Source organism: Lolium perenne, chromosome 3 (assembly GCF_019359855.2).
Source record: "Lolium perenne isolate Kyuss_39 chromosome 3, Kyuss_2.0, whole genome shotgun sequence".
Classification (NCBI taxonomy): Eukaryota; Viridiplantae; Streptophyta; class Magnoliopsida; order Poales; family Poaceae; genus Lolium; species Lolium perenne.
The window spans coordinates 317,738,010-317,761,693 of NC_067246.2; the positions used below are offsets into that span (position 1 = coordinate 317,738,010).

Sequence of the window (23,684 nt, forward strand, 5' to 3'; positions counted from 1 at the left end):
ATAACTGACATTGTGCTAGTCGCTTATGAAAGTATTTATGCAATCAAAAACAAGAGAAATGGTACAGTTGGTTCGTGTGTTGTTAAACTGGATATGCATAAAGCCTATGCTAGAGTGGAGCGGATTTTTCTGGAGAATATTATGAGAAAACTAGGATTGGATGAGAATTGGATATTTGATGATGGCTTGTGTTAAGACTATCAGATATCAGATGGCTTTGTCAGGGGGACCCTCTAATTTAATTATGAGGAAACTGAGATGTTTTTACCTACAAGAGGGCTTTGTCAGGGGGACCCTCTAGCACCTTATTTGTTTCTGTGGGTGCCGAAGGTTTATTGAGCCTCTTGTTGTATGAAGAAGAAGTTGGTGGCATTGATGGGATAAGGGTGTGCAGCCAGTTTCACACCTTTTATTTGCTGATGATTTCCTGATTCTCATGAGAGGGGATATGACTAATGCAACTTCTGTGCAACAAGTTCTTGATACCTACTGTGCTAATTCGTGATAGATGGTGAGTTTGGCGAAGTCTAGCATTATCTTTTCTCCGAACACGAATGCATTGTTGAGATCAAAAATTTGTGAAGCATTACATATAGATACTGAAGCCGTCTCAGATAAGTATCTTGGCCTTCCCGCTTTGGTTGGGGTGGATAGAAGTGATTGTTTGAAACAATTTATTGAGAGGATTATCCAAAGAATCAATGGGTGGAAAGAAAAAAACAATTGTCTATTAAAGGAAAAGAAATTTTGCTGAAGGCCATTGGTCAAGCAATACCAGTGTATGCAATGTCCCTTTTTCAGATTCCTAAGGGGGTATGTAAGAGCATGACGGACGCTATAGCTAAAATTTGGTGGGGTGGGATGATGATAGTAGCAACAAGATGCATTGGTTTGCATGGTGAAAACTTTGCTATCCAAAGGATGAGGGTGGTATGGGATTTAGAAATTTTTAGAGCTTTAATCTTGTTATATTGGTGAAACAGGTATGGAGATTAATTGAGGACCCTAATACTCTATGTGCTAAAGTTTTACAAGCAAAATATTATCCGCAAGTGAACATCCTAAAAGTAGGACCGAAGGCGGGGTCATCATTCACTTGGCAAAGCATTCTCGCTGGCTTGGCCACCTTTGAGAGAGGTTATATCTAGAGGGTAGGAAATGGCGAGGATATAAATATTTGGAATGATCAGTGGATCCCCTCAAGTCCAAACAGAATGGTGACCTCCCGTCGAGACGCTACTATTTTGACATGAGTTTGTCAGCTGATAAGCCTAGTATCTCGACAATATGATGAAGCCTTAATTTTGTTGATCTTCAACATAGTGGATGCAAACCGAATCCTCCTAATCCTGGATTCTTCATGGTTCGGTCGGCTTACCATAAGCAATGGCATCATAAATTCGGTCACCATGTTGCACAGTTGGCATTGCCAGGCACCTCAGCTTTGAACCCTGTATGGCGAATTCTTTGGAAGCTAGAAATCCCTCGTAAGGTCAAAATTTTCATATGGAGAGCTCTTCATGGAATTCTACCTCTAAAAAGTATTCTGGCCAATAAACATGTTGGGACAAGTGGAGAATGCCCTATTTGCCACAGAGGGGCGGAAGATATTCACCATCTTTTATTTACTTGCGAGACGGCGCATGAAATATGGAGTCAACTAGGACTAAGAGAGGTTATGGAGGAAGCTCTCAATCTGTTGATATGGCGGGATCAGTTGTTCTTGAATGCCTTCTACGCCTCCGATATAATGCTTACCCAGGCCTCCAAATGGTCAAGCTGAAGGAAAATGTCTCGGTGGTGGCTTGGTACTTATGGTGGATTAGAAGACTCCAAACGCATAATGAGGATGTGCCACCAATTTATAAGTGTAAACTTTCAATTTTAACTATTACGGCAAATACAAGAAAGAGTAAAGGAGCAGGCAATCTGAGGACGGAGCGTTGGTCTAGGACGGAACCCAGAGTCCTCAAGCTCAACGTAGACATGTCATTTCATGTGGACACTAGCGCCGGGGCGGTTGGGGTTGTGATCCGTCATTACGAAGACCGTCTCATTGCGGAAAGCTGCTCATTACTCCCACACGTTTCCCTAGTGGCTCTATCGGAAGCTCATGCAATGAAAGAAGGTCTAGCGTTGGCAGAAAGATTGGGCTGTAACCGGGTAATTGCTGAACCGGACTCAATGGAAACAATTGAAGCTTGCATTGGAGAGCACAGGAGGTGGAATGACTCAGCGGCGATCTGTGCACACTACATCGACAAAGCATCAAACATTGGAGATGTTTGTTTTAAATTCTGCCCCGTGAAGCAAATCAAGTGGCCCATGAATTAGCTACAGTGGCTGAGATAGGGGAACCAGCAGGGCCTGGTCCCCCTAAGATTCAGTATTTATGTCTAGGTTCCTGCTATTTAGTGATACATGATGCAAATTAGCTGTGTATTTTTTGTGCTTTGGCCCCCCAATAGCCATTTTCTCTGCTTTGCCCCCCCCCCCCCCCCCCCTTATTTGTTTATCCTGCCTCCGTCACTAGTTAGGTAGTTATAGTTATATGAACAAAATTTCTTGTATGGGACGATGATCCCCCTAGCTTCCTCCTTGATAAGCTTTTAAATGAAGTAACCATATTTTGATTGTTTAGAGATGTACTTTTTTCCTTACGAAGGTATCTAAGGGGACTGAAAGGTTTTAATGAAACAGCTTGACTGCTTAATATATTTGCTACACCGGATGTGTAGGCAGGTTTCGAGTATAGATGCTTTATTAAAAGAAAAATTAGTTGAGACTATCCCTGGAAAATCTATTCCGCAGCAAAGAAACCGTCGACTCCCTCACGAAATCCCCAAACTTATGGACGGGGATAGCCGGGCACCAGCGGCCGCTGCCGCATCGGTGGCAGCAGTGCTCGGTTGTGGCGACCTCCTCCGTGAGATCCTCCTTTGCCTCGCTTTCCCCCACTACCTCGTCCGTGCCGCCCTGGTCTGCAAGCAGTGGCTCGTCCACGCCTCCGACCTGGCTTTCCTCCGCCGATTCCGCGACCGCCACCCACTCCGCCTCCTTGGCTTCTGCGTAGGCCTGTACAGCCCTTTCGTGCCACTCCTGCAGCCTCCGGAGCTCGCCGCCCTCTCACACCGTGCGGCCTCCTCCTGCAACGACGCCTTCGCCGTCCGCAGAAGCCACTGTATCAAGTACTGTCGGAACGGCCACCTCTTCATCGAGCGCATCGACTTTGATGGAGGCGAGTACTCCCTCTTGACGCCGCTGCTCTCCGGGGAGCACGTAGCCGTCCTCCCGCTGGTCTAGAAATTTTCCTACCGGAGGATGGGGGACGCGACGAAATCACGACAGTCATTGTCAGTCTCTGTGATGAAGGGCGAAAAGTCCATGCAAAAGTGAACATGTTGGGGACCGGCGGATGGGGCGTCCCAACCACCACCGTGATAGAGATAGAACCCCCATATCCTGCACCCCTCATTCAAAAGGTGTTGCTTCCGGTTCATGGCAAGATCTTCCTGGTGACTAACTTTGGGTATTTCCTGGGGCTGGATTTGACGACCCCACGATTCTTCATTCTTGACCTCCCGGATGGAGTGGGGAGCAACTTCCTGCTCTCACATGCGGCAAATTCTGGGATCTATCTTGTCAATGCACAAGAGTTTCAGATCGAGAGAATTCCCTATATGACACTAGTCTTAAATTTTATGCCTTATATGACACTATCAACTTTTTTGCTTCCTCATTTGACCTGTTGTATACAATTTATGCCTTATATCACATTCTGTTAACTTATTCCGTCACTTTTTGCTCATCTGAACCAAAATAATGTTGGAGATATGCCCAAGTGGCAATAATAAAATGGTTATTATTATATCTTTGTGTTTATGATAAATGTTTGCATTCCATGCTATAATTGTATTAACCGAAACTTTGATATATGTGTGTTATGTAAACAACAAGGAGTCCCTAGTAAGCCTCTTGTATAACTACCTTGTTGATTAATAGATGATTATGGTTTCGTGATTATGAATATTGGATGTTGTTAATAACAAGGTTATGTCATTGGATGAATGATATAATGGACACACACCCAAATAAGCATAGCATTAGATCAAGTCATTAAGTTCATCTTGCTATAAGCTTTCGATACATAGTTACCTAGTCCTTCGACCATGAGATCATGTAAATCACTTACACCGGAAGGATACTTTGATTACATCAAACGCCATTGCGTAAATGGGTGGTTATAAAGATGGGATTAAGTATTCCGAAAGTGTGAGTTGAGGCATATGGATCAAGAGTGGGATTTGTCCATCCCGATGACGGATAGATATACTCTGGGCCCTCTCGGTGGAATTTCGTCTAATTATCTTGCAAGCATGTGACAAGGTCACAAGAGATGACATACCACGGTACGAGTAAAGAGTACTTGTCGGTAACGAGGTTGAAATAGGTATGGAGATACCGATGATCAAATCTCGGACAAGTAAAGTATCACGTGACAAAGGGAATCGGTATCGTATGTTAATGGTTCAATCGATCACTAAGTTATCGCTGAATTTGTGGGAGCCATTATGGATCTCCAGGTCCCGCTATTGGTTATTGGTCGGAGAGGAGTCTCGATCATGTCCGCATAGTTCACGAACCATAGGTTGACGCGCTTAAGGTTCGATGTCGCATAAGTAGATTCAGAATATGAGATGGAGACCGAAGTTTGTTCGGAGTCTCGGATGGGATCCAGGAGATCACGAGGATGTCCTGAATGGTCCAGAGAATAAGATTCATATAAGTAAAGTTGATTTCTAGGTTTCAGAAAAGTTCGGGATTTTTCCGGTGAGAGACCAGGAAGGTTCTAGAAGGTTCCAGGGGTCCACCATGGGCCCACGACCCTAGGAGGGCCAACATGGGCCGAGGGGGTGCTGCCTTTCCCTAATGGGCCAGGCGCACCAAGCCCCAAGGCCCAGGCCGGCCAACCCTTAGGGTTTCCCAAAACCCTAGGGGGGATCAACTTGGGGGGGGGGGAAGAAATCCCCTCCCCCCTCTTGGCCGCCGGCCCTAGATGGGGTGTGGGCGTAGGGGGCCACCCCAACCGACCTCCCCCCTATATAAAGAGGGGAGGGGTGACATGGGCATCCCCAATGGGCCTGCCGAAGAAGGTACCCGGGGTTTACTGAAGGCCCACGACCCGAAGGATAAGAAGATTCGGAAGCCCAAGATACTATTAAGGAAAGCTAGAGTTGTAATAGGAAGCATTATTTGTAATCTTGCGGGACGAGTTAGAAACCCTCCCGGACTCTGTAAACTTGTGTATCACGAATCTCTCGGCTCCGCCTCCTATATAAGTGGGAGTCGAGGGACAAAGAAAGGATCGAATCATTGTCTCACAAACCCTAGTTTTTACATCGCGAGTACTTTTCGGCTGAAACCTTCGAGATCTACTTGCCCTCTACATCCAACGAAACCCTAGTCTACAACTCGTAGGCATTGACAAGTTAATACCTTGTCAATTGGCGCCGTCTGTGGGATTTAGAGGCGACAAGGAGCTGATCTCGATGGCACATTCAAGATCGTCGACTTCATCAACTGCAAGCAACGCTTTCGACAGAGGTAAACAGATCGAAACTGGTCTAGTCGATTTTGTTCCTCACCCGCCCTCCCGTTTGGATGCATATGCATATCTGGAGGAGCCCATGGAGATGACGTTTGGAAAGTTCCACTTCCGCGTCGAGAAAGAAGGAGCGTATCGTCTCGAAGTTCCGATCTCGTCGGGATTATCGGCGGTTGATCCTGATTTTTCAAGCTCAGCACCATCCATCGAGTCAGGCGACGAGGAGGTTTCGTCGCCACGCTTCATCAGCACCACGGCAAGCAAAAAACTCGCCAAGATCTTCAGCGACATGTCCTTCGAGTCATCTGCGGACTCCTATATAAGCGATGACTCGAGTGACACCGACAGCTTCAACTTCATCGACAAATCCATCACTGTTGGACAGGTCTTCACCAATCTCTATGATGGTGTCACCAAACCCATCAAGGTTCAAAATCCAAAATATCATCAGATTTATGCCATTGGAGAAGCAAGTCGCGATCAAGAGGAGACATCAGAGGCTTTCGACGAATTGGGAAATCCATATGTCGATCCCTCTAACCTAAGGAGAGGTTTGGGAAATAAATATGTCGGGCCTACACCATGTGTTAGGGTTCAACTCCCACAAGCAGCATGGGATAGAGCCGCGAGAGCTATGGATGGTTCAGAACCAATGGCGACAACTGCTACGACTGAAGAATTGCAGGCCTACCAATATAGCCTCGCTCGAGCTGGAAGAGAATTGGAAAAACAGACAACTGCTTTGAATAGAAGAAAGGAGGCAGCTTCCGCCTCAAGCAGGCGAAGAGCGGAGTTAAGTCGACAATCAAGAACTTCGGGAGATAGCCACAGAGAAGCTCGACGGAGAGCAAGATCGCGGCTGCAAAATATACCTAAAGCTAAAAGAGAGACTTTAATTCAAAACCTCAATATGTCTTTTATGTCAATCGACACGAGGGGGAATATCATTCCAAAAACACCGGAAGCAGGATACATGGCAACGCAAGCTTTCATCCTAGCGTCCAGGCCACCTCTCGGAGATCCAAGAGAAGCGTTGTACAACATGGCCATGGCAGGATGTGGAGCCATGGGAGCAGCGTTCGCAGCCACACCTCCCGAAGGAACTGCAAGACAAAATAGCCCGAGACCTACTGCAGCAGTGCAAGATCCACCAATAGCAAGTGGAGTCAGAGATACGGCGACCCGGGCCAGGGTAGATAAAGCGCGACAAGGTAGAAGAGAACATCAGCACTCACCAGAACTTGCTGAAGAAGATATGTGTGGACTCCCGTGTTTTACGCGACGGGTCCGAAAAACTCGATTTCCATCAGGATTCAAGTTACCCGATAGTTTCAAGAAATTTGATGGCCTACAAAATCCCGAGGATTGGCTAGTCGATTACCTCGAGACGGTAAAGTTGATAGGTGGAACCAGAGCAACAGCCATGCAGAGCATTCAAATACACCTGAGCGGAGCCGCAAGATCGTGGATAAAGAAGCTTCCCCCAGGCTCCATCGACAGCTGGGACAGTTTTGAGGATGTGTTTGTCAAGAACTTCCGATCAACCTGCAAAAAACCTGCGACACTAGAGGAGTTGAGATCATGTCGACAAAAGCATGATGAATCAATGAGGAAGTACATTCAAAGGTGGAACATCATCAAAAACTCGGCAGAAAATATATCTGACGAGAGAGCGATAGATGCGTTTGTAGCAGGAGTTTGACGAGGAGATTTTGTGCAGGACTTGGGAAGAACCAACCCAAGCACAATATCAGCATTAATGGAAATAGCAAACAGATGGGCAGATGGCAACGATGCAGTACATAATAAACGACACAGGTCACCGGAGGAGGACCGCAGTCGAAATTTTCAAAATAGACGACGATTTTCTCGACAATTTTCGAGTTTCGATGCCCCTGGCCAAATATCGGCTGGGTTTCGGGGAAACAATGGAGGAAACAATAGAGATGATTATCAAAGGAGTAATGCACAGCAAGGCGATAATAGAGATGACTCTCGAAATAACAGGCAAAATAGCGGGGCGAGATTTCAGAGACCTCTCGTAACTCCCGAAGATATGATGAACGGGCCATGTCAGATGCATTTTTACCTCGACAGCAATGGGAGAAGGCAGTCAGGACATCTGCAGAAGGACTGTCGAAATTTCCAAGCAATGCTGCGAGTTGCAGGGATAGCCAATGCACAAACAGCAAATAGAAACCCCCAGGGGCCCAGGAGTGAGATTCACTTGCCACCTCCTCCCGCAATTACGGACGAAAATCGACATCAGCTCAGAATAGCGGCAGCACCAGCGCCACCACCTTACGTTGATCCCAACTCCAATGGAGCGGTCTCGATGATTCAGAAAGGCAGGCCATCCAATAGAGCTCAGAAAGTAATCTCGCGACAGGTGTTCATGGCAGAGAAGATGCCTCCACCAACGATTGAGTACCTCAATTGGTCAGGGCAAGACATTGGTTTCACAATAGCGGACCATCCGCAGCAAGTTCCTCGACCAGGGCAGTCAGCACTTATCTTACCAGCAGTAATCGCGGGATTCGACGTATCGCGAGTATTCATAGATGGAGGCAGCAGCCTAAACCTTATGTATGCAGATACATTAAGGAAGATGAACATATCTCTAGCAAATTTGAAGCCAACCGATACGCTTTTCCATGGAATTACGCCGGAGAAGCCAAGTTATCCGTTGGGGAAGATCAATCTCGACGTTCAGTTTGGGACCCGAGAAAACTACAGGATAGAGAAGTTGGAGTTTGAAGTCGTGGATTTCCCATCACAGTACCACGCTTTGTTGGGGCGCCCAGCATATGCCAGGTTTATGGCGGTACCACATTATACATACTTGTTGTGGAGGTTACCTGGACCTAAGGGACCAATTACAGTCAAAGGAAGCTTTGCGCAAGCCGCTAAATGTGACAAAGATTTTCATCGACTGTCAGAAACTTTCGGGATGCAAGCAGAATACATGGAGTCAAGGCTTACAATTGATTATGACGTGCTGCCAGATGTAGGGAGCCCTAACAAAGAACCAACCTTCAACACTACAAAAGATTCCTAGGAGGTGCAGATTCACCCGACAGATCCGAAGAAAACGACATCCATCGCGAAAAACATGGACCTTGCATAGGAAAGCGCGCTCGTCGAGTTCTGATACGTCTCCGACGTATCGATAATTTCTTATGTTCCATGCCATATTATTGATGATATCTACATGTTTTATGCATACTTTATGTCATATTTATGCGTTTTCCGGAACTAACCTATTGACGAGATGCCGAAGGGCCAGTTCCTGTTTTCTGCTGTTTTTGGTTCCAGAAATCCTAGTAAGGAAATATTCTCGGAATCGGACGAAATCAAGGCCCAGCATCCTATTTTTCCACGAAGCTTCCAGAACACCCGAGAGCCACCAGAGGGGAGCCCTGGTGGGCCCACACATGGGGCCGGCGCGGCCAAGGAGCCAGGCGCGCCGCCCTAGCGTGTCACCGCCTCGTAGACCTTCCGACTCCGCCTCTTCGCCTATTTAAAGGTCCCTGACCTAAAACCTCGAGACGGAAAAGCCACGGTACGAGAAACCTTCCAGAGCCGCCGCCATCGCGAAGCCAAGATCTGGGGGACAGGAGTCTCTGTTCCGGCACGCCGCCGGGAAGGGGAAGTGCTCCCGGAAGGCTTCTCCATCGACATCACCGCCATCTTCATCAACGCTGCTGTCTCCCATGAGGAGGGAGTAGTTCTCCATCGAGGCTCGGGGCTGTACCGGTAGCTATGTGGTTAATCTCTCTCCTATGTACTTCAATACAATAATCTCATGAGCTGCCTTACATGATTGAGATTCATATGATGATGCTTGTAATCTAGATGTCATTATGCTAGTCAAGTGGGTTTTACTTATGTGATCTCCGGAGACTCCTTGTCCCACGTGTGTAAAGGTGACAGTGTGTGCACCGTGTGGGTCTCTTAGGCTATATTTCACAGAATACTTATTCACTGTTATGAATGGCATAGTGAAGTGCTTATTTATATCTCTTTATGATTGCAATGTGTTTTGTATCACAATTTATCTATGTGCTACTCTAGTGATGTTATTAAAGTAGTTTATTCCTCCTGCACGGTGTAATGGTGACAGTGTGTGCATCCGTGTTAGTACTTGGCGTAGGCTATGATTATGATCTCTTGTAGATTATGAAGTTAACTATTGCTATGATGGTATTGATGTGATCTATTCCTCCTACATAGTGTGAAGGTGACAGTGTGCATGCTATGTTAGTACTTGGTTTAGTTGTGTTGATCTGTCATGCACTCTAAGGTTATTTAAATATGAACATTGAATATTGTGGAGCTTGTTAACTCCGGCATTGAGGGTTCGTGTAATCCTACGCAATTAGTGGTGTTCATCATCCAACAAGAGAGTGTAGAGTATGCATTTATCTATTCTGTTATGTGATCAAAGTTGAGAGTGTCCACTAGTGAAAGTCTAATCCCTAGGCCTTGTTCCTAAATACTGCTATCACTGCTTGTTTACTGTTTTACTGCGTTACTACTGCTGCGTTACTACTGCTTGTTTACTGTCCTGGGCAAAGCACTTTTCTAGTGCCGTTGCCACTGCTCATACTTATTTATACCACCTGTATTTCACTATCTCTTCGCCGAACTAGTGCACCTATTAGGTGTGTTGGGGACACAAGAGACTTCTTGCTTTGTGGTTGCAGGGTTGCATGAGAGGGATATCTTTGACCTCTTCCTCCCTGAGTTCGATAAACCTTGGGTGATCCACTTAAGGGAAACTTGCTGCTGTTCTACAAACCTCTGCTCTTGGAGGCCCAACACTGTCTACAGGAAAAGGAGGGGGCGTAGACATAAAGCTATTTTCTGGCGCCGTTGCCGGGGAGGAAAGGTAAAAGGCTCTCATACTCCGGTCTCAGGTAAAGTATTTTTCTGTTGCCGTTGTGTGTGTGCTCGAAGCTATTTCCTTTAGATCCTGCAATTGCATCTTTTTGTTTCTTGTTTACACTAGTTAGGCATAATGGACAACAATGAGCTTCTTATTCTATTTCCTGATTTAAGACATGGATGGTTTGATGCAAAAATTAAAAAACCTATGGAACATATTAGTATGAATGCTTTGAACACCATTGTTGCTAATGATATGGAAAATTCTAAGCTTAGGGAAGCTGGCTTTGATGAGCATGATATTTTTAGTCCGCCAAGCATTGAGGAGAAAATTTACTTTGATGATACTTTGCCTCCTATTTATGATGATTATAATGATATTGGTCTTTTAGTACCGCCTGTTATGGGGGATAAATTTGATTATGATTACAATATGCCTCCTATATTTGATGATGAGAATAATAATGATAGCTACTTTGTTGAATTTGCTCCCACTACAACTAATAAAATTGATTATGCCTATGTGGAGAGTAATAATTTTATGCATGAGACTCATGATAAGAATGCTTTATGTGATAGTTACATTGTTGAATTTGTTCATGATGCCACTGAAAGTTATTATGAGAGAGGAAAATATGGTTGTAGAAGTTTTCATGTTACTAAAACACCTCTCTATATGCTGAAAATTTTGAAGTTACACTTGTTTTATCTTTCTATGCTTGTTGCATCAAGCTTCATGAATTTGTTTATTTACAAGATTCCTATGCATAGGAAGCATGTTAGGCTTAAATTTGTTTTGAATTTGCTTCTTGATGCTCTCTTTTTGTCGTCGTGGTGAACGAGCAGATGCCATAGGATGGCTTAGATTGGGGCCGAATGGACGCTAGAGGATTCGGGGGAGGGTTTGCGATTAGATGGGAAGAACTTCCGGATGCTTTCCTCAAGAACACAACCAAAGGCCGGTATACAAGAAGAGAGACAAGAGGAAGAACTCTTTACTAGATCGCAAGCTTCATTGATCTCAACATGGTTACAAGTTCTATTGTCTAATCTCTCCTGTGGACACGCGCCTGTAAGAGGCAGTACCCCCTCTCCTTATATAGGGGAGAGGGTGGCTTACAGAACAAGAAACCCTAATGGCATCTTTGACTGGACAAACCACTTTACAAAGCTACTTTAATCATAGATGACGCCGGGGTCCTCTTTAATCAGGAACGCTGATGTCCTCCGGCTTCTTTCAGCGTCACCTCTCCCTTTGGCGCTAGGGCTCTGATTAAAGCCACTTTGCTTAGCTCACCCTTGTCTTCTTGCTCTGAAGAGAATCTTTGACCAGTCCTGCCGACAGGCCTTTCTCTCCGGTATCTTCTTTACCGGGTTCCGGCATACCCCCTTGGGGATACCGGCTTAGCTTCATTTAGCCTTAAATCCTACCTTGTTTCCGGTAAGAACATTAAACCGGTATCTCGATGGCTCAAACCATCCGGTTTGGCATGCCTTTGGCATACCGGGGGTTATCCCCCCAACATTAGTCCCCGAAGCTGGTACAGTCTGGAGGATTCTATCCCACAGACTATGCCAGGTTTCCATGTTTTTAGGATACCGGTTTAATTTTTTCAGCTTCGAGCTTGGTTCCGGCATCTTTACTCTTGTTCGTTTTCTTCTCTTCGCAAGGCATCTTCCGGCATCTCTTTTCTCCGGTATCATTCGCATTGATCCTTTCCTCGGCGAAGTCGAGAATATTTTGGGCCCCACGCACATCGGTGACATGCGCCTTTGTTAGCTTGTCGCGCCAGTGTCAGTTGTCACTTCGCTTCGACTCCCGCGCGGTCATTAAATGCACCACTGCGGATCCCACTAGCCACTTGGGATCCTGTGTGCGCTCCCGTGTGGCCTCCCATTTTCTCGCGTGTACCTCTTCGCCACGTGGCGGCCCATGGTGCGAACCGTCGCGGGCCGCGAGGCGAACCGCCGCGGCCCAGCGGTTTTCGGCCCACCTCCTCTCTCCTTTATAAGGACAACTGCCTCTTCTTCTTCCTCTTCTCGCATTCCCCAACCTTCGCGCACAGTGCTCCTCGCCTCTGCGCCTTCGCCGCTCTCCGTCCGCCGTTGCTTGCTTGAGCTCCGTCGCCCGGCGAACTTACGCCGTGCTTCCGCCGGACCTCGTCGTGCGGGAATCTTCTGCAGCACCTTCTTCGAGCGCGCTGCATTCTTGCTTCTTCGTGACCTTCTCCGCCTCGCCGTCGACGGTGCTCGTCAGCGACCGCAGGTCCTCTCCTTCGCCGGCGAAAGTCTTCCTCAGCGACTGCGCCGCTCAAGGTTAGTTCCAATCTTACTTCGCTCGCCATCTGCTTGCTTTTCAGATCTTGGGTCTACGGTGTTCTTATTTCCTCTTTTTCTTTGGTTTTCTTCTTACTCGTAGATCTTCGCGCGGGGTTCAAGTGTGGGATTTCTGTTTTTTCGCCTACCCATCCAATGTCTGACGAGGAATCTTCCTCCGCATCTTCTTCTTCCCTTTCCGTTAAGCGTCGTAGACAATCTCCCGGCGAATCCACGGCTTCAGATCCGATGGACACCGATTCCGGCAATCAGCAGGAAACCGGTAGCCGCCAAGAGTCTGGTGGCCATCTGGAATCCGGTAGCTTTAGCCAAGCTTCCGGTAGCCACCAAGAAGCGAGTAGCTCTGGCCAAGCATCTAGTAGCTCTAGCCAATCATCCGGCGCAGAGCCTTCCCCAATCACCCGCGGAGCCTGGATGGGCTCCAATGTCACTGAATATGAGATCGATTGGTTATACCGGTCCCGCAGGATTCCGGAAGGAGTAATCTGCCGGATTCCCGGTGACGAAATCGAACCGGACCCCGAGCCCGGTGAACATGTTGTTTTTCTTGCTCACTTTGAGCGTGGCTTCGGCCTTCCTGCCTCTCCTTTTTTCCGGGAGTTCTTAGATTTTTATAAACTCCAACCTCACCACCTTCCTGGCAATGCCATCTTCTACCTTTCTTGCTATGCCACCTTCATGGAGGCCTACATCGGCATTCGTCCCACTCGTGAGACGTTTGCCCGCTTCTTTTGTCTGCGGATTAATTCTGTCCAGGGCAAGGAAATCCCTAAGCCCAAGCCGCCTGTGGAGTGCGGATCTTGCATCGTTGGCTCCCGCCAAGGGAGCACTTTCCTTAAGTTTGCCGGCCTCGAGTCCTGCCGCGCCTGGCAAGGAACCTTTTTCTATGTGAAGAACGACGGCCGCGCCAATCTTATCGATCTTCCTCCGTTCCAAGCGGGGCCTCCTAGTAGAACCAACTGGAGCTACAACCCGAAGACGGATCATGCCGAAAGCAACCGGGTGGTACGCTTCTTGGCTTCTTTGAAGAAGGAGACCAACATCTGCTCGGATGATATCATCCGCACCTTTATATCACGCCGGGTGCTTCCTCTGAAGCGCCGCGTGCATAGGATGAGCGAGATGTGCGGCCCTGGCGATCCTACCAAGATCACAAGCCGTCCTCTTAGCAAGAAGGATGTTGTTCGCAAGGCTAAGCAGATTTGCCAAACTGCTATGCCGTTTGAATGGGAATGGGGCCTCCTTCCCCTCAGCACTACTAACCCTCCGACCCAAGAAGTAAGGGATTACGCAATTGGGGTAGTTTTTGCCGGTAACTTTCTGCTTTTGTTAACCTTCTTCTTTCGTGTTTCAGGCCAAGGACCGCTTCCCCCTCATCCAAGCAGAGCGACGCGGGATCTGCGTGAAGCGCGCCCTTGATTCCTTGAACCCAGATCCTTACATCTTTTGGAAAGATCTGAAGATGGGCAAGACTCCGGCTGCGCGCCTTGGCCGGTCTCCGCCGGAGCCAACCGGGTCCTCCGATGACCTGACCATGCTCGAGGTACTTTCTTTTCCGGTTTCTTGTACTTTACCGTTATTGCTTTCTTGGGAATCGCTTCTTAGCCATATTCAACTCACAGATCCATGAGCGCGTGCCGCCCCTGCGCGCCGAGGCCGGCTCTGAGTTTGTGGACAAACTCATGGCCCAGGGCCAAAAGAACAAGCAGCCGGCATCTGATGCCGGTTCCAGCCAGGCCCCTCCCTCCAAGCGCTTCCGGACCGAGCCCTTGGGGGAGAAGGAAGTGGGCGTGCGCCGCTACGGGCGCAAGAAGATGCCGACAGCCTCCGGGTAATTTTTCATTCTCTTGCTTGCCTCTTTTTGCCAAGTTCTTTTTCCGGTTGCTTTTTTCCAACTATCTTTCTTTCTTTTTCTCAGCCCTGCGCTCAAGCTTGGCCCAAGGCCATCGGGCTCTGAAGGTTCCGCAAGGACCTCAACCCCTCCTCCTCGCTCAAGCCCGGCACCATCTGGTGCCGGCAACACCTCTGCCTCCCTTTCGGGGGGCACAACAAATTCGGGGCGTGCGGCCCCTTCATCATCAGATCACCGCACGGAGGAGGATCTTTCCTTTCTCCCAGAGAACCAAGACACCGGCGCCAGCAACATCGGCGCCGAGGAAAAAGAAGCTGCCGGGCGGGCGGAGCCTTCGGCTCCTCCCGTCCTTGAAAAGACGACAACTTCCGCGCCGGAATCTTCCGCGCCGGAAGGCTCCAACCTGGGTGACGCGCCTAGCGCTCCCCCTTCTCCACGAACCATTCTCATGCCACCTCCAGATGCTCCTCGCACCAAGCCCTCCAGGGCTGCTCCAACTGCGCCGCCGCCCAAGACCTCCAAGCTCATCAAGGGGAAGGCGACGGCCTCCAGCGCCCCTTCCGGCGGCCAGCAGCCCCTGGTGCTGCACGTCGCCAAGGCCGCCAAGGATACCGCCACGAAGGCCACCGGCCTCCTTGGCCGTATTACTGAGTTCCAGCGCAAAGGCCGGGACCTGGGGCATCTTCTGCCCTACGCCCAACAGTGGAACGCCGCGGACATGACTCCGGCGACCCGTGGTTTGGGCAAGGACAGGCTGCCGGCACCTGACCCTGTCGGGGACCGGTCTTCCGAGGAGCACTTCATGCGGCTTCGCAGCGCCGTGAAGGAGCTCGACAGCGCGTGGTACGATGCCACGAACAACTTGATGGTATGTTCTACTAACTTTTTTCAATCTTTACCGGTTTCCTTGCTTCCGGCTTTGCTCTATCTTTTCTTTAGCTCATGCCGGTTTCTCTCTTGTCTATCTTCCCAGTCCCCGAGTTTTGTGGTGAGAGCGCAGCTCTTAGCGCAAAACTTTAACTTAAAAACTTAGCGTGAAACCGGCACTGCCAGTCCCCGAGTTTCGGGTTAAGAACTCTGTTCTTAGCGCAAAACTTAACTTATTTCTTTTTCTTGAACAGCTCATGGCTGACGCTCGGAAGGCCCTCTTTGAGGAGCTTCTATGGGAGCATCGGGAGCTCGCTGAGGCACACGATAAGTGCCAAGGTAATTTCGTACCACCGGCATCTTTTTACCGGAAACCTTTTTTCCTTCTAACACTCATAACTTTTGCTTAACAGTGATCCCGGAAGCTTCCATTGAGGCTCTCAAGGAGCAGCTCGCTGCCGCCCAACGTACAATTCTTTCCCTTCTCTTGTTAACTTGGTTTTCTTTTCATCTTTACCAGCACAACCTTGTTAACACCCTCTTTTCCGGGTTGCAGGGGAGAAGGACCAGCTCATCCGGCAGCATCAGGAGGAGCTGAGCGCCCACAAGACCAGCTACCAGGAGCTCAAGTCCCAGCTCATTCAGCTGGGGCTTGATCATGCCAAGGCCCTCAAAGCCGCTGAAGCTGATGCAGCGGCCAAGATGGACGAGGCTCTGGAGGACGCCAGCAATGCCACAGTGGTATTGCGAGCTGAGCTGGAGGAGCTGGCCAAGGCCCGGAAGGGTGCTGAGGAGAAAGCTGCGCGGCTGGAGGAGGAGCACAAGGAGTGCAACCAGCTGATCCTGCAAACTGATACACTTGCCTATCGTAAGTCCTTTTCTTTTACATACTTTGACTACTGCATACGAGCCTTTTTTCTTCCCACCCCATTTTCTTTTCGTTATCTTTCCTTCCGGTCTCTTTTTCTTCCGGACTCTTTTCCTTAGCCTTTTTCTTTCTTTGCACAGGCCTCTTTCCGAACTCGCAGAAGTACGCTGTCAAGAAGGTTGACGCGCGCCGCACTGCCCAGGGCCAAGCGAATCTTGCCGTGCCATGGACGCCCAATGACCATCTGGTCGCGCTTAACGCGCGGGTGTCTCACATGCGCGCCATAGATCGCAATCTATCTGACATTCCTGATGTAGCTACCCAGCTCTTCAAGACCCTGTGGACTGGCGAGGAGGTGCCGGATACTTTCTCCCTCATCAGTGACCGTCTCAAGGGTGCCGGCAGGAGGATCCGCGAGTGGCAGTGCTCTGCTGCCCGCGCTGGAGCAGATTCTGCCCTCCGCGTCGCTTGCTCCTGGTACCCGGAGCTTAACCTGGATGCCCTCACCGGAGTGCGCGAAGGCGCGGAAACCGATCTGGACCCGATTCTCACCGCTAAGCGGCAGGATCGTGCGTACCATATCGCGGAGTACGCCGACATGCGCACCTTCATCCCTCCCCCTCCTGACGTCAAAGATTATCTTGATGAGGAGGAGGATGAAGCCGAGGAGGAGCCTCTGGACGACGCTGGTGCTGGCGACGCTCCTCCGGAAGCCCCTGCTGCCTGATGATCTTCTATTAAATGTTTGCCTGTGATATGTTCATTTGTCCTGGTTGTCTCAAAACAATGCCCGTTAAATTCTACCCCGGTATGCCGGGGTTTATGATGTAAAACTTAAAGTCCGCTTTTGGTTGCTGCACAACATTTTATGCCGGTAAGTTATACCGGTAGTTAATTATCTTAAGTTTTCCTTAGCATATTTGCTCATGGTTTTGCTTTTATCCTGCACTGCAAAGATTTCCAAATTGTTTCCGCATCCAATTCGATGCACACTTGGTTCTTTTGCCTTGGCTCTGCCTGCCTTCTCTGGGCGTTCTTTGGCGTATGAGCACAAGGTTCTTTCACCAAACAAGCATTTTCTTGAACTTAGAAATAACTTCGAAATTTTGCAAAAAACCGGTTAAACCGGGGTTAGTTAAATTTTCCGGATTGTTCTTTCCTGCTCTCCCTCTTCGCAGTTCATGTGCTTATCCCCTACCGGTTTATCTTGCTTGCCATGAAGCCGGGTTGCGGACAGCAGCAGAGTCGAAGACTCCGGTAGGATTTAGCACACTACTAAACCGGAAAGAAAAAACATTCAATAAGCAACCGGTAAACTGAAAAAATAAACAAGTTACATGCAACTTAAGTTGGGGTAGTCCCCGAGATTCATTCAAGGTTCCGACATCTTTTATTCATAGCATGTAAAGTACAAAAAGGAACTTCTTACACCACAACTTCAAGAGTAGAAAGGACGCAACAGAGCTACGTTCCATGGACGCTTGCTCTCCTCTCCGGACCTGTCCGCCTTTCCTTTTTTCCACTCCTGTGCATCGATCAAGTAATATGCATCATTGTGAAGCACCTTGCTTACAATGAAGGGACCTTCCCATGGTGGCAAGAGCTTATGCCGGCCTTCAGTGCGCTGCACTAGGCGAAGCACGAGATCTCCTTCCCGGAAAACTCTCGGGTTAACCTTCCGGTTATGATAGCGTCTGAGGTTTTGCTGGTAAATGGCTGTTCTTGCCAGAGCCAGCTCTCTTGCTTCTTCTAGCAAGTCCACATCATTTTCTCTGGCCTCTTTGACCTCTTGCTCAGTATAGAGCTGTACCCTTGGTGAATCATGAATGATGTCAGTCGGTATGACCGCTTCTGCTCCATAGACCATGAAGAACGGAGTGTATCCGGTAGACCGGTTTGGAGTTGTTCTTATACTCCACAGTACTGACGGTAGCTCATCGAGCCAACATCCCGGTGACTTTTCCACTGCATCAATGAGTCTAGGTTTGATACCGGAGAGTACCAAAGCATTCATTCTTTCCACTTGGCCATTGCCTTGTGGGTGTGCCACTGAGCACAAATCCAACCGCATGTTGTTGTCCTCACAGAACCTTTTGAACTCACCTTGAGCAAAGTTGGTTCCATTGTCAGTAATGATGCTGTGCGGGTATCCATACCGCAAAATGACATCTTTTAAGAATTTCACCGCTGTGTGCCCATCACATTTTGCGATAGGTTTCACTTCTAGCCACTTGGTGAATTTATCCACCATAACCAAGATGTGAGTCATGCTGCTTCTTGCAGTTTTGAATGGGCCAACCATATCAAGGCACCAAACGGCAAACGGCCATGTTAATGGTATTGTTTTTAAACCGGACGCTGGGGTATGATTTTGCTTGGCGTACCTCTGGCAGCCGTTGCATTTTCTTACCAAATCCTCAGCGTTTTCCAAAGCAGTGGGCCAATAAAATCCATGCCGGAATACTTTTGCTACTAGCGCCCTTGATGAAGCATGATGCCCACATTCTCCTTGGTGAATTTCCTCAAGCATTTCTTTCCCTTCTTCCGGTTCCACACATCTTTGGAGGACACCGGTAACGCTTCTCTTGTACACCTCACCATTGATGAATGTATATGCTTTGGACCTTCTTTGTATTCTCCTTGACTCATTTTCGTCGTCCGGCAAGGTGCCGTTGATCAGGAATTCCTTAATACGTTTAACCCACGACGGTGTCTCTCGAACCAAAAACACCGGTGCATCTATCTCCATGCTATCCACCAGCATCATTTCTTCCGGTATGGGTACAGCAGTCCCCGAGCTTACCGGAGCAGTCCCCGAGCTTGCCGGAGCAGTCCCCGAGTTTGCCGGAGCAGTCCCCGGGTTCCCTTCATCGATATCCATGGGTACTACATGCGATTCCGGTACAAAAATTGATTCCGATTCGGGGCTTGGTCTAATCGATGGCGCTCTTAAGTGAGCCAGAGCTATTCCGGGAAGAATTTCTTGCCTAGATGAGCCCAGCTTGGACAAAGCATCCGCGGCTTCATTTTCTGCGCGCGGTACATGGTGAAATTCACACCCTTCGAAGAATCCGGCAATCTTTTGCACGTGAAACCGGTATGAGGCCATGTTGGCATCTTTTGCATCCCAATCCCCTGAACACTGCTGTACCACAAGATCTGAATCTCCATAGCAAATGATCCGGTGCGCACCGATTTCTTTTGTGACCTTAAGCCCATGGATCAAAGCTTCATATTCAGCGACATTATTTGATGCCCTGAAATGTACTTGCAAAACGTACCGGAGGTAGTCTCCTTTTGGTGAGGTAAGCACCACACCGGCACCTAGGCCCTCTTTGAGTTTAGATCCATCAAAGTGCATTTTCCAGTACTCTATCCTCTGATCTGGCGGTTTGTATTGCATCTCCGCCCAATCAACGAGGAAATCAGCCAAAGCCTGTGATTTTATGGCATCTCTTCTTTCATATATCGGCACGTATGGTGATATCTGGATTGCCCACTTTGCAATCCTTCCACTAGCGTCCTTGTTGCACATGATGTCGGAGATTGGTGCTTCACTCACTACCTTCATAGGATGTTCTTCAAAGTAGTGCTTGAGTTTTGTGGCGGCCATGTACACGCCATAAGTCATTTTTTGGAAATGAGGATAGTTTTGTTTTGAAAGGGAGAGCACCTCGCTCAGGTAGTATACCGGCCTCTGGACGGTTTTTCCTTCCTCTTCTCTTTCAACCACAACTACTACGCTCACAACCCGGTTTGTTGCCGCTATGTATAATAGCATAGGCTCTCTTTCTAGTGGTGAAGCCAGTATAGGTGATGTGGCCAGCATTGTTTTTAGCTCTTTAAACGCTGTGTCTGCCTGAGGGGTCCAGACGAACTTGTCGGATTTTTTCATCAGAGCGTAGAGTGGCAGAGCTTTTTCTCCCAACCTGCTTATGAACCGGCTTAGCGATGCCAAGCTACCGGTAAACTTTTGCACATCTTTTAGTTCCCGTGGGATTGTCATTCTTTCTATCGCCCGGATTTTTACCGGATTGACTTCTATGCCCCGGCTTGACACCAGGAAACCGAGCAACTTGCCGGCAGGGACACCGAAGGTGCATTTTGCCGGATTAAGTTTCATCCGGAACCGTCTTAGGTTGTCGAATGTTTGCCGGATGTCATCGATTAAGGTGTTCTTTACCTTAGTTTTTATCACAATGTCGTCCACATAGACTTGCACATTCTTTCCGATTTGATCAAACAAGCATTTTTGCATACAGCGCTGGTACGTTGCACCAGCGTTGCGCAAACCAAAAGGCATAGTAACATAGCAGTAAGCCCCGTGCGGGGTAATGAACGCAGTTTTTATTTGATCTTCCTTTTTCAAGGGAATCTGGTGGAAACCGGAATACGCATCCAGGAAGGATAACAACTCACACCCAGCAGTTGAATCAATCACTTGATCGATCCGTGGTAAAGGAAACGGGTCTCTTGGGCAAGCCTTGTTTAGGTTGGTGTAGTCGATGCACATTCGCCACACCTTCGGAGCTTTTGCCTCCAGGTTCTCATCTTTTTTCTTTTCGACCATTACCGGATTGGCCAGCCACTCTGTGTGCGTGACCTCCACAATGAATCCGGCAACGAGCAGTTTGGTTACCTCTTCTCCTATGATTTTCCTTCTATCTTCAGCGAACCGGCGCAAGGGTTGTCGCACCGGCTTGGCATCCTTCCGGACGTCTAAAGAGTGCTCAGCCAGCTCCCTCGGAACACCTACCAAATCATCAGTTGACCAGGCAAAGATATTCCGATTCTCACGGAGGAAGCTGACGAGCGCGCTTTCCTATGCTTGATCAAGTCCGGCACCGATGCGAACGGTGCGCTCTGGGTAAGCCGGATCCAGCACAATGTCCTTTGTTTCATTCGTCGGCTTGAATGCCGGTGAGCCCAAGTTTCCACTCATTGCCGCTAAGCTCAACTGTGAGGACTGAGCCAGCGCAACAGCTGTTTGCATCCTTTTCTTTTCCTCCGCGATCACCAGCGATTCCGCTAGGTTCGATCCAGCAGATGCAGTTTCCAGTGAGACTTTATAGTTTCCCACCACAGTCAAGGGTCCACGAGGTGCCGGCATCTTCATCTTGAGGTAAGCCGTATGAGTTGTGGCCATGAAGGCTGCCAATGCCGGTCTCCCTAGCAACGCATGGTAAGGGCTGTCTAGATCCACCACCTCAAACTCAACATTTTCAACCCGGCAATTATCACGTCCTCCAAATGCTACGTCCACCCAAACTTTTCCTATCGGGCCACAGGACAAGCCCGGAACGATTCCGTGGAACGTCGTACGCGTTGGCTGAAGCATATTTTCTGTTATGCCCAGCGTATGCATGGTATGCTTGTGCATGATGTTTATGCTGCTGCCGTTATCTATCAGCACCTTGCTGAACTTTACTCGAGTTTGCGGCCCTTTCATGATCGGGTCCACAACAAGAGCGTATCCACCCGGATTCGGCATGATCTTGGGGTGATCCTTAAATGACCAGGTAATTTCCTGATCTGACCATAGCATGTACTTGGGGACTGCCGGCATCACGGCGTTTACCTCCATGGAGCGGCGATGCACACTTTGCCTGTCTGTTGGCTCAGTGACAAAGACAACACAGCACATATGCGGGCCCTCGTAAACATTCCGGCCTAAAGGTGCCGGTGGAGGCGGTTGATCATCGTTCTGCTCCACCCGGTTAACTTGCTGGTACTGCTGCCGGTTTGGCTGCACCGGTAAGGCGTTTGCCCCGGTAAGTGGCGGTGGTGGCGGTAACTGTTGTTGCCGCGGCATGTCTTGTGGTGGCTGTGCATCTTTTACTGTTCCCTTTTGCATCAAGTACTTGGTCCAGGTACAATCCTTCGTCAGGTGGTTTGACGGGTGTGCCGGATTTGGTGTGTGCCACCGGCAAGGTTGGTCCATGGCAGCTTCCATGGTGTACTTTGCGGGTTCTTGCCAGTTTCTTTTCTGGACCCAGGGTTTCTTTTCTACCCATTGTTTCTTAGGACCCGCCCACGGCTGCGATCCGGTTCTTTGCCTCTGACTGCCGCTGGCCTCAGAGTTTTCCTGCACAACAGCAACTTGCTGCGGACCGTACCTTCGATCCGGAAAATCTTCTCTTCTTTTGTTATTCCGGTTGTCCCGGTGTTGCTCTTGGCGCAGCTGTTCCGGCTCAGGTTGCACTGCCGGCTGCGTTGGGTCTCCCAACGCATAGCTATCCGCCACACGTATCATCTCTGCCAACGTTGTCGGCATGTTCCGCTGCAGCTTTTGCCACAACGGTGAACCTCTTCTGCACCCACTGCTAAACCAAGCAATGGCCCGTGCCTCGATTACCCCTTCACAGGAGTTCCTTGTAGTGTTCCACCGGGCCAGATAATCCTGGTCTGTTTCGTTCGTGCGCTGTACGCACAGAGCGAGTTGCTGCGGCCTGTTTGGCCTTCGATAAGTGCTGCTGAAATTGCTCACAAAAGCCTCCTCGAAATCCAGCCAGCCATTTATGCTTCCTGCCGGCAAGTTATTTAGCCAGATTCTTGCCGGTCCAACCAAGAATGACGGTATGATTCTCACGGCCCAACGCCGATTTCCTCCTCCTGCTACGGTTCCTCCACCGCCTGCGACGTATACCGCGGTCACGTAATCCGCGAGCCAATTTTCCGGCTTTGTAGTGCCATCGTATGTTTTTGTGTCACGGGGCAACATAAAGTTGCGCACTGGTGGTCTTTCTTTCATGATCCTTGGGCCAAAGCACTTTGGGCCTGGAGGACCTTCCTCCTCGATCATTTCTGACAAGTACACTCTATCCAGACGGTGCCTCGCATCCCGTTCCGGTAAGTATCTCTCTCCCAAGCGTTCTCCCAATGGGTTCCGGAAAGCTACCGGTCTTGCAGAATCAGCTTCATCATAACATTCCGGTACCGCGGCCCTTGCCTGCCGGTACCTCGGGGGATCTATTTCCTCCTCATCATACGCTGCCCTTGCAGCTCGATAATTTTGCCCGGTCTCATATCTACCGGCATGATTGTTTCCGGCATAGCCTCCTCTGGCGTAGCCTCGTTCTGCCCCTTGGCTTTTTCTACCGGCATCATGTTGCCCGGCTTGTTGTTTTCCGGCAAGAACCGGATCGTACACAGTCATCTGCTGAGCGTTCATCTCTTTCTCTCTTCTTCTGTCCGGATGGGGGGACGATGCCTGCCCATGGGACTTGCTTCCGGCATTCTTTGTTGAACGCGCGGATTTTGAGGCCGCA

The 23,684-nt window shown here is 49.0% G+C and overlaps 1 pseudogene; it reads left to right on the plus strand.

The window, feature by feature from the left end:
- Positions 1-2,850: 2,850 nt before the first annotated feature.
- LOC127340336 (uncharacterized) overlaps positions 2,851-23,684 on the plus strand; it is a 45,978-nt pseudogene continuing 25,144 nt past the window's right edge.